Source organism: Moschus berezovskii, chromosome 17, assembly GCF_049115385.1.
Source record: "Moschus berezovskii isolate FMDL1 chromosome 17, NW_MosBer_1.0, whole genome shotgun sequence".
NCBI classification, from domain to species: domain Eukaryota; kingdom Metazoa; phylum Chordata; class Mammalia; order Artiodactyla; family Moschidae; genus Moschus; species Moschus berezovskii.
Genome location: NC_142476.1, coordinates 63,119,685 through 63,134,697, shown reverse-complemented (window position 1 = coordinate 63,134,697; position 15,013 = coordinate 63,119,685). Strand labels below are relative to the sequence as shown.

At 38.3% G+C, this 15,013-nt stretch overlaps 1 protein-coding gene across 1 annotated transcript in view; it reads right to left on the bottom strand.

Moving 5' to 3' along the window:
- LIN9 (lin-9 DREAM MuvB core complex component) overlaps positions 1-15,013 on the bottom strand; it is an 89,716-nt gene that overhangs the window by 35,644 nt on the left and 39,059 nt on the right. The window lies entirely within an intron of this gene.

Here is a 15,013-nt window from a genome sequence, read left to right as displayed (position 1 = left end):
TTGTGCAAACAATGCAGTTACCAGCTTTCCAATTCTTATATATGCCAGGCAAAAGGTGCCTACGTAACCAGTCCTCTAAAAAAACCTTGGGCATTGAATAATGAGTTTCCTTGGTAGACATTTCATAAGTGCAATTACAACTTGCTGCTGAAGGTATTCTGCAAGTCCTGTGTGACACCATAGGGAGGGGACTCTTGGAAGCTTAAACTAGTTTTACTCTAGACTTTGGCCCCGTGTACTTTTCCCTTGGATCATCGAAAAAGCCAAAGAGTTCCAGAAAAACATCTTCTTCTTTACTGATTATACCAAAGCCTTTGACTGTATGGACCACCACAAACTCTGGAAACTTTTTAAAGAGATGGGAATATCAGACCACCTGACCTGACACTTGAGAAACCTGTATGCAGGTCAGGAAGCAATAGTTAGAACTGGACACGGAACAACAGACTGGTTCCTATAAATAGGGAAAGGAGTATGTCAAGGCTGTATATTGTCACTCTGCTTATTTAACTTATGTGCAGAGTACATCATGAGAAATGCTTGGCTGGATGAAGCACAAGCTGGAATCAAGATTGCCAGGAGAAATATCAATAACATCAGATATGCAGATGACACCACCATTATGGCAGAAAGTGAAGAGGAACTGAAGAGCCTCTTGATAAAAGTGAAAGAGGAGAGTGAAAAGATTTGCTTAAAACTCAACATTCAGAAAACGAAGATCATGGCATCTGGTCCCATCACTTCATGGCAAATAGATAGGGAAATAGCGGAAACAGTGTCAGACTTTATTTTTTGGGGCTTCAAAATCACTGCAGATGGTGACTGCAGCCACCATTAAAAGACACTTGCTCTTTGGAAAAAAAGTTATAACCAACCTAGACAGCATATTAAAAAGCAGAGACATTACTTTGCCAACAAAGGTCTGTCTAGTCAAAGCTACAGTTTTTCCAGTAGTCACGTATGGATGTGAGAGTTGGACTGTGAAGAAAGCTGAGCACCGAAGAATTGATGCTTTTGAACTGTGGTGTTGCACTCTTGAGCATCCCTTGGACTGTAAGGAGATCCAATCAGTCCATCCTAAAGGAAATCAGTCCTGGGTGTTCACTGGAAGGACTGATGTTGAAGCTGAAACTCCAATACTTTGGCCACCTCATGCGAAGAGCTGACTCATCTGAAGAGACCCTGATGCTGGGAAAGATTGAAGGCAAGAGGAGAAGGGGACGACAGAGGATGAGATGGTTGGATGGCATCACCAACTCAACTGACATGAGTCTGAGTAAACTCCAGGAGTTGGTGATGGACAGGGAGGCCTGGCATGCTACAGTCCATGGGGTCACAAAGAGTCGGACACAACTGAGCAACTGAACTGAACTGACTTTTCTCTTTGCTTAGTTTGCTTCGTATCCTTTTCTGTGATAAGCCATGGCCATGAATACAATTATTTGCCAAGTACTCTTGAGTTTTTCTGGGGCTTCCCAGGTGGCTCAGTGGTAAAGAATCCACCTGCCAATGCAGGAGATGCGGGAGATGCAGGTTTGATATCTGGGTTAGGAAGATGCCCTGGAGGAAGAAAGGGCAACCCAACTCAGTATTCTTGCCTGGAAAATCCCATGGACAGAGGAGCCTGGTGGGCTACAGTCCATGGGGTTGCAAAGAGGTAGGTACAACTGAGCGACTGGTCACACTTGACACACACTTGAGTCTTTCTAGTGAATTGCCAAACCAAACCTGGGTGTGGTCTTGGGGATCCCTCACATAGATGAATTCTTGTGCCACTATTATTTAAATTCAGTTTGGAGTAACATTAGGAAAATCCAAGGAAACAACCAGCATGAGTGAAAAAATAAGAACATTTAAGGCGTTAAACTAGGCAAAATGACACATTTTGCTGTGTGCTGTGCTTAGTCACTTAGTTGTATCCAACTCTTGGGACTGTAGCCTGCCAGGCTCCTCTGTCCATGGGGATTCTCTATTTTTATACACAAAAAAATGATATTATTTTAATAGAACACAAATGTTCAATGCAAAACTGTTTAAAAGGATCAACTGATTAAAAACTCAAGTGCAGAAGACTAAAATATCATTTTCAGTCTTTGACCAATTAAGGGAAAATTAAACAGGTATGTAGAAGATAGGAGCAATAAAGTTGAATAAACAAACAGAGAATTAGAATTTCTAGTTATGGCAGTACGAAGAGGTTGGTGATTCCTCTCTGCAAAAAGATGTGTATAAACCTGTACAAGACTGTCAAAGACTACCATTTCAAGGTACTGGAAATGGACTAAATGCAGAAAACAATTAAGAAATGAGCACTGCTGGAAAATTGCTAGAACTTCAGGTAAGGATTGGTGAACTCAGTGGCCTTTTTGCAAAAGGCTATTCACACTCCACCATCACCAACAGCCTAATTGGTGAAAAGAGTTTTTCTAGTGTATGACTGGTCATGGAAACAGTGCTGTTTGTTGCCACAGGGGCAGAGTGGTTGTGGACCAGTGAGTAAAAACCTTTGACTGTGTTAGCTAATAGTGGTGAACTCAATGAGAAAAGAATAAGAAAACCCTACAACTCTGGAAGCCTAAGATGCAGTCCTGTCTGAGGTGAGTGTCAGAACAGGCAGGAATTTAACAGGGAGATCCTGTAAACTAGAGAACCATAAAAAGACTGAAATGAACTCTCCATAAATTTTTGCCTAAGTGGAAAACTATGTGATTTGGTGGGAAAGACCCAAGAGAGTCTGGTAAAGAGCAAAAACTAAAGGATGACCTGGAAACTGACATCAACTTTGTATATGTTACCCAACTACACACACAGATTAGTCTGAGGCCTTTCTGGATTAAGATGTTTGAGTACAACCTCTGCCTAAGTCATTGGCTGACCACCAAGTCTGCATGACTTTATTTATTAAAAATAAATAAAAGAGCAAACAAAAACTGAGCAGATATCAGTGGTTGCACAATCAAAGTGTCAGTTGCTCAGTCATGTCTGACTCTTTGTGACTCCATGTGTGTCCATGGAATTCTCCAGGTAACAATACTGGAGGGGGTTGCCATCCCTTCTCCACGGGATCTTTCCAACTCAGGGATTGAACCCAGGACCTCCTGCACTGCAGGCAGATTCTTTACCATCTGAGCTCCCAGGGCAAGTTACTAAAGGAAATACAACAATTCTCGGAAAAAAAAAAGAAAAAAGAAAACAGACTTGCTATAATACATTATCTAAAATATCTAGTTTTCGACCAAAAATTACTAGACATGTAATAAAGTAAAAAAGCATGGTTCTTACCCAGAATAAAAGTATAGTAGGTAGAAACTGAAAGAGATGATATATTAGCAGAGTCTTCAAAACTAGATTTTATAAATATGTTCAGAGAATTAAAGACAATGACTCAATAGGAATCTCACAGAAACTGTACAAAAGAACCAAATAGAAACTCTAGAGTTAAAAAGAAGATATGAAAAAAAGCATCAGGGAACATTTTAGATAATATATTGTAATAAGTTTGGATTCTGCTCTATTAAAGAAAGATCAAGATAGAGATTATCCAATCAGAAGAACACAGAGAATGAAAGACTGAAGAAAAATGAAGACAGTCTCAGAGAGCTGGAGAAACATATCAAGTGTACCACCATATTTGTAATGAGAGGTGGAAAGTGAAGGAGAGAAAGCAGCAGAAAAAGAAACTAGAAGAAACTATGGCCAAAAATCTCCCATATTTAATTTAAAATTAAATCCTACTAATCAATGAAACTCAATAAACCTCAAATAGGATAAACATAAAGAGCATCAATCTAGACACAGCACAGTGAGATTTCCAAAATCCAAGGAAAAGAAAGAATACTGGAGGCTTCAAGAGAAAAATGACTCATCACATGTAGGAGAATAGCAGCACAATGAACAGGTACATTTATCACTTCTCATCAGAAATGATGAAAGTAAGAAGGCAATAGGGTGACATATTCAGGGTACTAACAAGAAAAAACTATAAGTCAAGAATTCTATATCCTGTGAAACCATTTTTCATAAATGCAGGAGAAATGGAAACATTTTCAGGTAAACAAAACAGAATCTGCTGCTACTAGACAAGATAGGAAGAAATACTAAAACACATCCTTTGTGATAAAAGGAAACAATACCAGACAGTAACTAAAATCCACAGCAAGAAAAGAAAAACACCAGAAATGGCAAATATGTGGGTGCATATAAAAAACAGTGTATACAAAATACAACACTTTTTCTATTTTCTTCATTTCATTGACTCGATGGATGTGAGTTTGAGTGAACTCCGGGAGTTGGTGATGGACAGGGAGGCCTGGCGTGCTGTGATTCATGGGGTTGCAAAGAGTTGGACACGACTGAGCGAATGAACTGAAGATTATTTAAAGAAATAATTGTAATACTGTATTCTCAGATGATCACAGATATAAATCTAATGCATTTGATGATGACTGTAATAAGGAAGTGGGAGAAAATGGAGCTATATTGGAGTAAATTTGCAATGTTTTATCAGAATGAATTCAGTATTAATTAGATTGTGAAATGTTCAAAGTTTATACTGGATAAAAAACCTTCATACGGTATTTCCCAGAGCAACACACACACAAAACCTTCAAAAAACATCTAAAAATAACAACAGAGAAATTAAAATTGTATACTAAATTTGTACACTAATATACAAATCCTAACTATATAACTATACTAAGTAAAATTTGTATACTAAATAGTACTTAACACAAAGGAAGGCAGCAAAGGAGGTACAAAGGAACATGAAGGATATGAGACACACTGTAAACAAATAGCATGACAGGCATAAATTCAACCATATCAACTACTACATTAACTGTGAACAGACTAATCACTGATTAAAAAGCAGAGGGTGGACCGGGTCAAAAGTTACAAACTTTCAATTATAAAATAACTGGATTTCCCAGGCAAGAATACTGGAGTGGGTTGCCATTCCCTTCTCCAGGGGATCTTCCCCCACCCAGGGGTCGAAATCAGGTCTCCTGCATTGCAAGCAGGAGATTCTTTACTGTCTGAGCCACCAGGGAGGGAGTATAAAATAAGTTTAAGTCTGAATGTTGAGCTTCAAGCCAACTTTTCACTCTCCTCTTTCACTTTCCTCAAGAGGCTCTTTAGTTCTTCTTCACTTTCTGCCATAAGGGTGGTGTCATCTGCATATCTGAGGTTAATGATATTTCTCCTGGCAATCTTGATTCTGGCTTGTGCTTCATCCAGCCAAGCGTTTATCATGATGTACTCTGCATATAAGTTAAATAAGCAGGGTGACAATATACAACCTTGACGTACTCCTTTTCCTATTTGGAACCAGTCTGTTGTTCTATGTCTAGTTCTAACTGTTGCTTCCTGACCAGCATATAGGTTTCTCAAGAGGCAGGTCAGGTGGTCTGGTATTCCCATCTCTTTCAGAATTTTCCACAGTGTATTATATTACACCTCAATAAAAAATACAATTAGATAAAAATTTCTCAAATTTTTTAAAAGGCAAAGGTTTACAGACGGGCATCAAGAGAGCAAGACTCAACTATGTGCTGTCTATATGTTTCTACATGTGTCTGAGACACACTTTATTTTTTAATTAATTAATTTTAATTGGAGGCTAATTACTTTACAATATTGTGGTGGTTTTTGCCATACATTGACATGAATCAGTCACATGTGTCCCCCCTGCCCCGAACACCCCCTCCCACCTCCCTTCCCATCCCATCCCTCTGGGTTGTCCCAGTGCACCAGCTTTGAGAGCCCTGTTTCATGCATCGAACTTGGACTGGTCATCTATTTCACATACTATTGCCTAGAAAATCCCATGGATGGAGGAGCCTGGTAGGCTGCAGTCCATGGGGTCGCTAAGGGTCGAACACGACTGAGTGACTTCACTTTCACTTTTCACTTTCACACACTGGAGAAGGAAATGGCAACCCACTCCAGTGTTCTTGCCTGGAGAATCCCAGGGACGGGGGAGCCTGGTGGGCTTCCGTCTATGGGGTCACACAGAGTTGGACACGACTGAAGTGACTTAGCAGCAGCAGCAGCAGCAAATACATGTTTCAGTGCTATTCTCTCAAATCATCCCACCCTTGCCTTCTCGCAGAGAGTCCAAAAGTCTGTTCTGTACATCCGTGTCTTCTGCTGTCTCACATATAGAGTTGTCCTTACCATCTTTCTAAATTCCATATATATATGCGCTAATATACTGTATCGGTATTTTTCTTTCTGACTTACTTCACTCTATATAATAGGCTCCAGTTTTATCCACCTCATTAGAATGGACTCAAATGCGTTCTTTTTAATAGCCGAGCAATATTCCACTGTGTATATGTATCCATTCATCTGCCAATGGACATCTAGGTTGCTTCCATGTCCTAGCTATTGTAAACAGTGCTGTGATGAACATTGGGGTATGCGTGAGACACACTTCAGATTCACAGATACAAATAGGTTAAAAGTGAAAGGATGGAAAAACATTTACCACAGTAACAACAGAATACTGGGATGGCTATATAATAAAACCTGAAGATAAGGCATGAGCTTTCTTGGTGGCTCAGCAGTAAAGAATCTGTTTGCAATGCTGGAGATGTGGGTTTGATCCCTGGGTCGGGAAGATCCCCTGGGTTGGGAAGATCCCCTGGAGTAAAAATGGCAACCCACTCCATTATTCTTGCCTGAAAAATCCCATGGCCAGAAGAGCAGGGCAGGCTACAGTCCACGGAGTTGCAAAAGAGTCAGACATACATACATACAAAGACATACACACAGACATGACTTAGCCACTAAACAAAACAAAGGTAAGTGATAATACCAGAAACAAAGAACATTTCATAATGACAATAGAGTCAATGTATCAGGAAAATATGACAAATATAAATAAATATGCACCTTAACAAAGCACCAAAATACCTGAAGCAAAATCTGACAAAATAAAGTTAGAGATTTTAATATTCATCTCATTAACTAATACAACAATAAAACAGAAAATCAGTAAGCATATGGAAGATATGAACAACACTATCAACCAATTGGATCTAACATATATGGAATGCTTAACCCAACAGCAAAATACACAGTCGTTTGAAATACACATGGGACATTCTGCAAGGCAGACCAAATGACGGGCCATAAAACAAGTCTCAACAACTTTAAAAGAAGTAAAACCATACAGAGTACTTTCTCCAGCCAAAAAAAAAGAAATTAGAAATTACTGAGTCTTCATCAAGCAGACTTCATTATATAAAATAAACTGAGAATACTTATAACATGAATACTGTAAGAACTCAAACATATTCTGGATGGAGGACCATCTTATGTTCTGACATATATTGTATACTTAGATACATCAAACTTTAGAGGGAGATTTATAAAAGTTTAGAGAAAACTCTCTTTCTACACTTTTGTGGTATTTTTGTTTTGCTGTGAGAATGTATTGCTCTTATACATCAACAAAAAGAAGACATTTCCATAATTTTTATGTGGATATTATTTATGTCCCTCAATCCTGGGTGTTCATTGGAAGGACTGATGCTAAAGCTGAAACTGCAATACTTTGGCCACCTCATAAGAAGAGTTGACTCACTGGAAAAGACTCTGATGCTAGGAAAGGTTGGGGGCGGGAGGAGAAGGGGACGACAGAGAATGAGACGGCTGGATGGCATCACCGACTCTGTGGACATGAGTTTGAGTGAACTCTGGGAGTTGGTGATGGACAGGGAGGCCTGGCGTGCTGTGATTCATGGGGTTGCGGAGAGTCGGACACGACTGAGTGACTGAACTGAACTGAACTACAGATCTATATCTGAATCAATTTGAAATCAATAATAATTATTATTATAGGAGTATAATGATGACTAAATTCTAACCAGTTTTACTTAACTGGTTCAAAGAGTTTTAAAAATATTTAAACTTCTTCATCTCTAAGGCAGCCCTCTCATTAACGGCCATTTATGTACTAGATTACTGGGGTCGACAACGCAAACCTAAAAAAACAGAAGCAAAAGCAGCAATGTAAGTTAGTATAATACACATGATAACTCAGGGGTAAAAAGCAGACTCTTGGTCAGGAAAGTAAGAAAAAAATATTGTTGTTATCAGCACTTCCTTTATCCTAAGGTTTTGAGAATACTTTACAATAAGAAATTTCAAAAACATCAGATAGAGTAAATCCTATTAATCCATAAATCATATTAGACAATGTCCATTTACACTTGTTATCCTACCTCAGTTATTAACAGCACCTCCTCCTCTACTCTCAGAAGGTGCTTATTTGGGTGATAAATTACATGGCCACTCTACTCCTCTGACTGTTTATAGGGTCAAATACACAATGCAAGAAAATGAGACTTAGATAACCTATATTACTTTTAGGACAGTTCCAATTCTTAAAATTTCTTAACAAGCCAATCATTTAAAAAATCTCTTCTTAAACCCTGACTTCTCTGACTACACAGAATTCTAGAACTACTCACAGCAAAGGACAACTGATGAACTTCTTAAATTAATATCATGTGGCTAAAATATGATGTCTAGACATTTCCCCCAAACTTCTCCACTATTCAAATTTTCCATCATTTTGGTGTTTGTCAAAACTCTTCTGTTCTTAATTGTGTATCTAAGAATCATGTACAGTCACTTTTTACCTGTTGCCTTTCCACTTACTGCACAATCTCAGTTACTTTAAAAATTCCTTTTGTTGTTGTTTTTTGGGAAAAATCTGTCTACTACTCCTTCTTTACTTTTTCTTCCCAATAAGGAGTGTGAAATTTTGCTTGATTATATACTTTTTCTTTCTAGGTAACATTTACATACAGTAAAATGAAAATGTAAGCATATAATTCTATAAGTTTTGAGACAAAAACGAAATCATTCATCCTTATCAAGTCATGAAATATTCTTATCCCAGAAAATTCCCCCTTCCCAGGCAATCTTTTCTTCAGAAGTGACCACTTTTCTGATAATATTTTTCTACCATAAACTAATTTTTATGTTCTACAACTTCATATAAATTCAACCATACAATACACATTTTTTAGTTTTCAGTTTCTTTGCTTAGCATACTGTCTGAAGTTAATCTATATGTCAGTCGTTTCTTTTTATTGTCAATTTATATTTCACTGTGAGAAAATACCATGTTATGTTTATCCATTTGCCCGTTGTTGGCGCGAATCTGGGTTTTGGCTATAAAACTGGAACAAAGATGCTATGACTATTCTTGTACATATCCTTCTGTGAATAGCACTTTTCATTTCTCTTACTTAAATTCTGTGCAACAGAACTGGTGGGTCATAGGGCAGGCATAAATTTAATTTTATTAAAAATTGTCATGCTTTTACCTAGATGTCCACTGGCAGACTAATGGATAAGAAAGCTGTGGTACATATACACAATGGAATATTACTCAGCTATTAAAAAGAATGCATTTGAATCAGTTCTAATGAGGTGGATGAAACTGGAGCCTATTATACAGAGTGAAGTAAGTCAGAAAGAAAAACACCATACAGTATATTAACGCATATATACAGAATTTAGAAAGAGTAACGATGACCCTATATGTGAGACAGCAAAAGAAACACAGATGTACAGAACAGACTTTTGTACTCTGTGGGAGAAGGCGAGGGTGGGATGATTTGAGAGAACAGCATTGAAACATGTATATTACCATATGTAAAACAGATCACCAGTCCAGGTTCAATGCATCAGATAGGGTGCTCAGGGCCAGTGCACTGGGATGACCCAGAGGGATAGGACGGGGAGGGAGGTGGGTTCAGGATGGGGGTCACATGTACACCCATAGCTGACTCATGTCAATGTATGGCAAAAACCACTACAATACTGTAATTAGCCTCCAATTAAAATAAATAAATTAATTTAAAAAAAATCGTCCTGCTTTTCTCCAAAGTGGTACACCATCCTATCAACAATGAATTATGGTAGATCCACATCTCTGTCAACATTTGATGTTATCAGGAGTTTCAATTTTAGCCATTCTGGTGTGTGTAGTGGTATTTCATTATGCTTTTAATTTGCACTTCCATGATGATTAATTGATGCTGAGTGTTTTTTCATGTGCTTATTAGCTATTCATAGATCTTTCTCTGGGAAGCCTCTACACAAGTATTTTGTCTAATTTTTTCAACTGAATTATTTATATTTCTATCACTAAATAATTGAGTTATGTTTTTTAGATGTAGTCCCTTTTCAGATATAAGATTTGGAAATATTTTTTCCTAGTATATGGCTTGCCTATTTGTTGGCTTTTAGTGGGCAGAAGTTTTAAATTTAAGCTCAATGTAAAAATCACCTTTATTTTTGTCAGATCCAAGAAATCTCTGCCTACTTACAGATCACGAGATATTTTCCTGTGTCTACTTACTGAAGTTTTGTAGTTTTAGCTTTTACATTTAGCCCTTTGGTCCATTTTACATAAAGCTTTTTGTATAGTATGAGAAAAGGTCAAGGCTCATTTCCATATAGATATCTAGTTGATCAGTCATTATTTATTTGTATAATTATTTTTTTATTCTTATTGCTATTTTATCTATTCTTTTTTGGCTGTGCAGCATGTGGGATCTTAGTTACCCAATCAGGGATCAAACCTGCACCCCCTTCAGTGGAAGCGCAGTCTTAACCACTGGAATGCCAGGGAATTCCTGCTCATTTCACTACAGCTTCAAATAATAGTCCATGTGAGGATGTACCAGTTTATTCATCTAATGAAGGACACAGTGGTTCTTCCAACTTTTGACAATTACAAATAAAGCTGCTATAAACATCCATGTGCACTTTTTTGTGCAAAAATAAGTTTTTTGAACTCATCTGGTAAACAACAGGGAGTGTGACTGCTGGATTATGTGGTAAGAATATGTTTAACTTTGTAAAAAATTGCCTAACAGGTTTCCAAAGTGGCTGTACCATTTAGCATTCTCGCCTGTTGCTCCACATTCTCACTAATGTTTGGTGTCATCAAGTTCTTGATTTTGGCCATTCTAGTAGGTGTATTGGAGAAGGCAGTGGCAACCCACTCCAGTACTCTTGCCTGGAAAATCACATGGGCGGAGGAGCCTGGTAGGCTCCAGCCCATGGGGTCGCTACGAGTTTGACACGACTGAGCGACTTCACTTTCACTTTCATGCACTGGAGAAGGAAATGGCAACCCACTCCAGTGTTCTTGCCTGGAGAATTCCAGGGACCGGGGAGCCTGGTGGGCTGCTGTCTATGGAATCACACAGAGTCGGACACGACTGAAGTGACTTAGCAGCAGCAGCAGCAGTAGGTATATAATGGTATTTCACTGTTTAATTTGCATTTCCCTGATGACACATGATTGTCTAATGTTGATCTATTTTTTGGCACTGCATCTTCTATGTCTTCTTCCTTATTTTTCTGGCACTAATTCGGAAGTGATCATCTCCATCAAGTTGCGTTGTTAATTCCTCTGGTGTGGTGTCTATTAGTTCTTGAAAATATCTTCATCTCAAACCCCTTCACCCCCAACCTTTCCCCCCCTCACCCCATACAGCTACAATCTCTTTCATGATTTCCTTGACTGGCTCTATCAGACTTTTTTCTATAATAGCAATGACATCTTCAAAGATATAATCCTTCCAGATTTTCGTGATATTTTCTCTATTTGCATTCTCTTCCACAGTGTTGACAACCCTTTCCACAGAGTACCCTGTGTAACGAGCCTTAAAGGTCCTTAAGGCTAGAGGCTGAATTATAGATGTTATATCTGTGTTCAATGACTTCGGGGCTGAACTCATGGGAGTCTGGGTAGCCAGGGGCATTGTTCAATATCAAAGAACTTTAAAAGGCACTTTCTTACTGGCAAAGTACCTCCTGATTTCAGGGACAAAGCATCAATGGAACTGATCCAGAAAAAGGGGTTTTGTCATCCAGGACTCCTTGTTGTACAACCAAAAGACTAGCAGCTCATGTTTATTTTTCCCCTTCAAGCCTCTGAGGTTAGCAGTTTTATATATAAGGGTAGTCTTGATCATAAACCCAGTGCATCTGCAGCTGTTAGCCTCTCTTTCTGCTTTAAATCTCAGTGCTTGCTTTTCTTCCTTACTATAAGGCTTTTTTTTTTTTAACCCAGAATAGGACACTTGTTGGCATTAAAAACCTGTCCAGGCAGATATCCTTTCTCTTCCATGATTTCTTTAAAGGCATTTGGAATCTGTCTGTTGCCTCTTGGTTGGCAGAAGCTGCTTCTCCTATCATCTTGATATTTATTAAACCAAACCTCCTTTTAAAATTATCAAACCATCTTTTGCTGGCACTAAATTCTTTAGCTTTAGATCCTTCAATCCCTTTTGCTTTGTTGTCCATAGGTCTGTCTTCCTTATATCAATCCTGCACTCATATAAGAGCTACATTTTCATTATGAGATAAAAAGATATTTCAAAAAATGCACGGTATTCATGCCTGCTGGCATAGCTGAAGCTATAGCTTTACAAATTTCCTTTTTTTTTTTTACACTGGTCCTTATGTGGATTCATCTATCTTGAAATAGTGGGCAATCATAGCGGAAGACCTCAATCTACAATATCAAGCAATTCAACTTTTTCTTATAATATCATAACCTTTCTCTGCTTCTTGGGAGCAACTCCAGCATCACTGTGGCACTTCACATGGGCCCTATGAAATTATTCACAGTCTATGGTGTTACACTAAACATAATGAAAAATATCTGAGAACTATAAGAAATCGCTTTTTAAGGCAATCACATGCATTTTGCTGCGGACAAACTGATCACATGGAGATGATTACTATTACACAGCATTTTAAGCAGATACTTGAAACACCTGAGCTCACTGCAATAGCAACAGAAGGTTGCTATGAAATTTTTACAGTAGTGCAGTGTGTACTACAGTTAATTTTGAGAAGTTACAGTTTAATACAGCATCTTTATGTTTGCTTCCATTTCTCTCAATGGTAAATGTATATAGACTATGTTTGTGGGAGTAAGTTCTGATAAATTTTACTGTTGCATTTTATGGGAAGCAAATGATAAAATAGACTATGTCTACATATATCTTCTGCATTCATGACACAGTAACTTTAAAATTTTTTTTCAATATTTCAAAGCTAAGCAATTCATCTGCAAGTTCTTCCACATTGTTAAATCTCCCCCAAAATTGTCAATGTTTTGAAAAAAAAATCCACAAATAAATGGATTCACACAATTCAAACATGTCAAATCCATGCTGTTCAATGGTCAACTGTAGTTGAGTGTGACTTTAAAAAAAATAAATACAAGTATAGCGTTCAGTTCATTGAGATTTAATATAATTTTAAAAGGGTGAGATATAAGTCTACCATCTTGCTATTTATTTTCTTTTTTTTTTGTTTGTTTTTATTTTTATTGGGCTCTAGGGAATGGGATGGGGAATACCTCTGTTAAATTATGCCCCATTAGAAGATGTCCATTCTAACTTTCCTGGGATAGCTTTCGGAGTTTTTTCTTTTTCTTGGAGCCGCTGTTCTTGTTGGCAGCAGCCTCTTCGGGTCCACTGCTGAGTGGCTCCTCCTTGGAAGACAATTTCCGCTTTTTCTTGGGGACCCTCTTGTTTTCTGACTCATCAGCGTCAGTAACTGGTTCCTCTTTGGGAAAAGATTTCTTCCTCTTGGGAAGACTTCCAGTACCAGCTGTCTCTTCAAGATCACTACTAACTAGCTCTTCCTTGGAAAAAGATTTCTTTTTCTTGGGTTTGGAAAAAGAGACAGATGGGTCTTCCATTCCATTCTCCTGAAGAGCCTCCTGGGGCTTTTGCTTTTTCTTCTTTTTGGGTCTTTCACTTGTCTCCTCACACTCCTCTGGGGCACTGCTATTTTCTGAAGAAGCCAGGGCAATTGCAGCCAGCCTTTTCTTTTCCTTCTTCAAGCGTTTCTTCTCCTGTTTCTCCAGCTTCCCAGTAATCTCAGCAGCCGCTTCCTCTGCCTGAACCACTGCTTCCTTCATGACATCCAGATTCTTTCGGGGAATCTCTCCAGTCTCATAGAACGACAGCCGCTCCTCAACTTGTTCTCGAAGCTTCTCCCCAAAAACACTGGTGGGCACCTCAGAGAAGCAATCGATTCGTGAGGCAATACTGCATTTGTTTGCCAGGTATCGGGAGATGCGACCTTTGTTCTTGGCAGCTGCGACCTTTGTTCTTGGCAGCTGCTCGGCCAATGAAGGTAGAGTGGAAAATGAGTCCATATTTTGGGGTGTTACCCCTTGTCTTCAAGGCTCTGGAAACTTGGTCCCTTTGCTGGGCCCAGGGAATCACTCAGACACCAGGACTGGCCATTGCTATTTATTTTCTACTTCTCTGTCCTTTCTTTCCTGTCATCTTTTCACTTAACTGAGAATTTGTTAGTATGTCAATTTAATTTCTTTATTGGCTTTTTAGGTATATCTCTCAACACTTTAAAAAGTAATTCCTTCAACTTGGACAGCCAGATGCAAAAGATGAAACGAAACCACTATGTCACATCACACAGAAAAATCAACTCAAAATGGATTAAAGACTTGAATGTGAGATCTCAAACAATAAAACTCCTAGAAGAAAACACTGTAGCATGCTCTTTGACATTGATCTTGGCAATATCTTTCTGGATATGTCTCCTCAGGTAAGGGAAACAAAAGCAAAACTGAATACATGGGATCATATCAAACTAAAAAGTTTCTGCACAGCAAAGGAAACCATCAACAAAATGAAAAGACAACATACCAAATGGGAGAAAATATTTGCAACTCATATATACATTAATTGGCTAATATCTCAAATATTTAAAGAACTCAACAACAAAAAGACAAACAACCTAATTAAAAAATGGGCAGAAAGCTGAATAGACATTTTTCCAGGAAGACATATAGATGGCCAACAGGCACATGAAAAGATATTCATCACTAACTGTTAGGGAAATGAAAATCAAAACCATGACGTAATTAAAAAAAAACACAAAAAACCACCAAACAACTTAACCATGAACTGGGCAGAAGATCTAAATAGACATT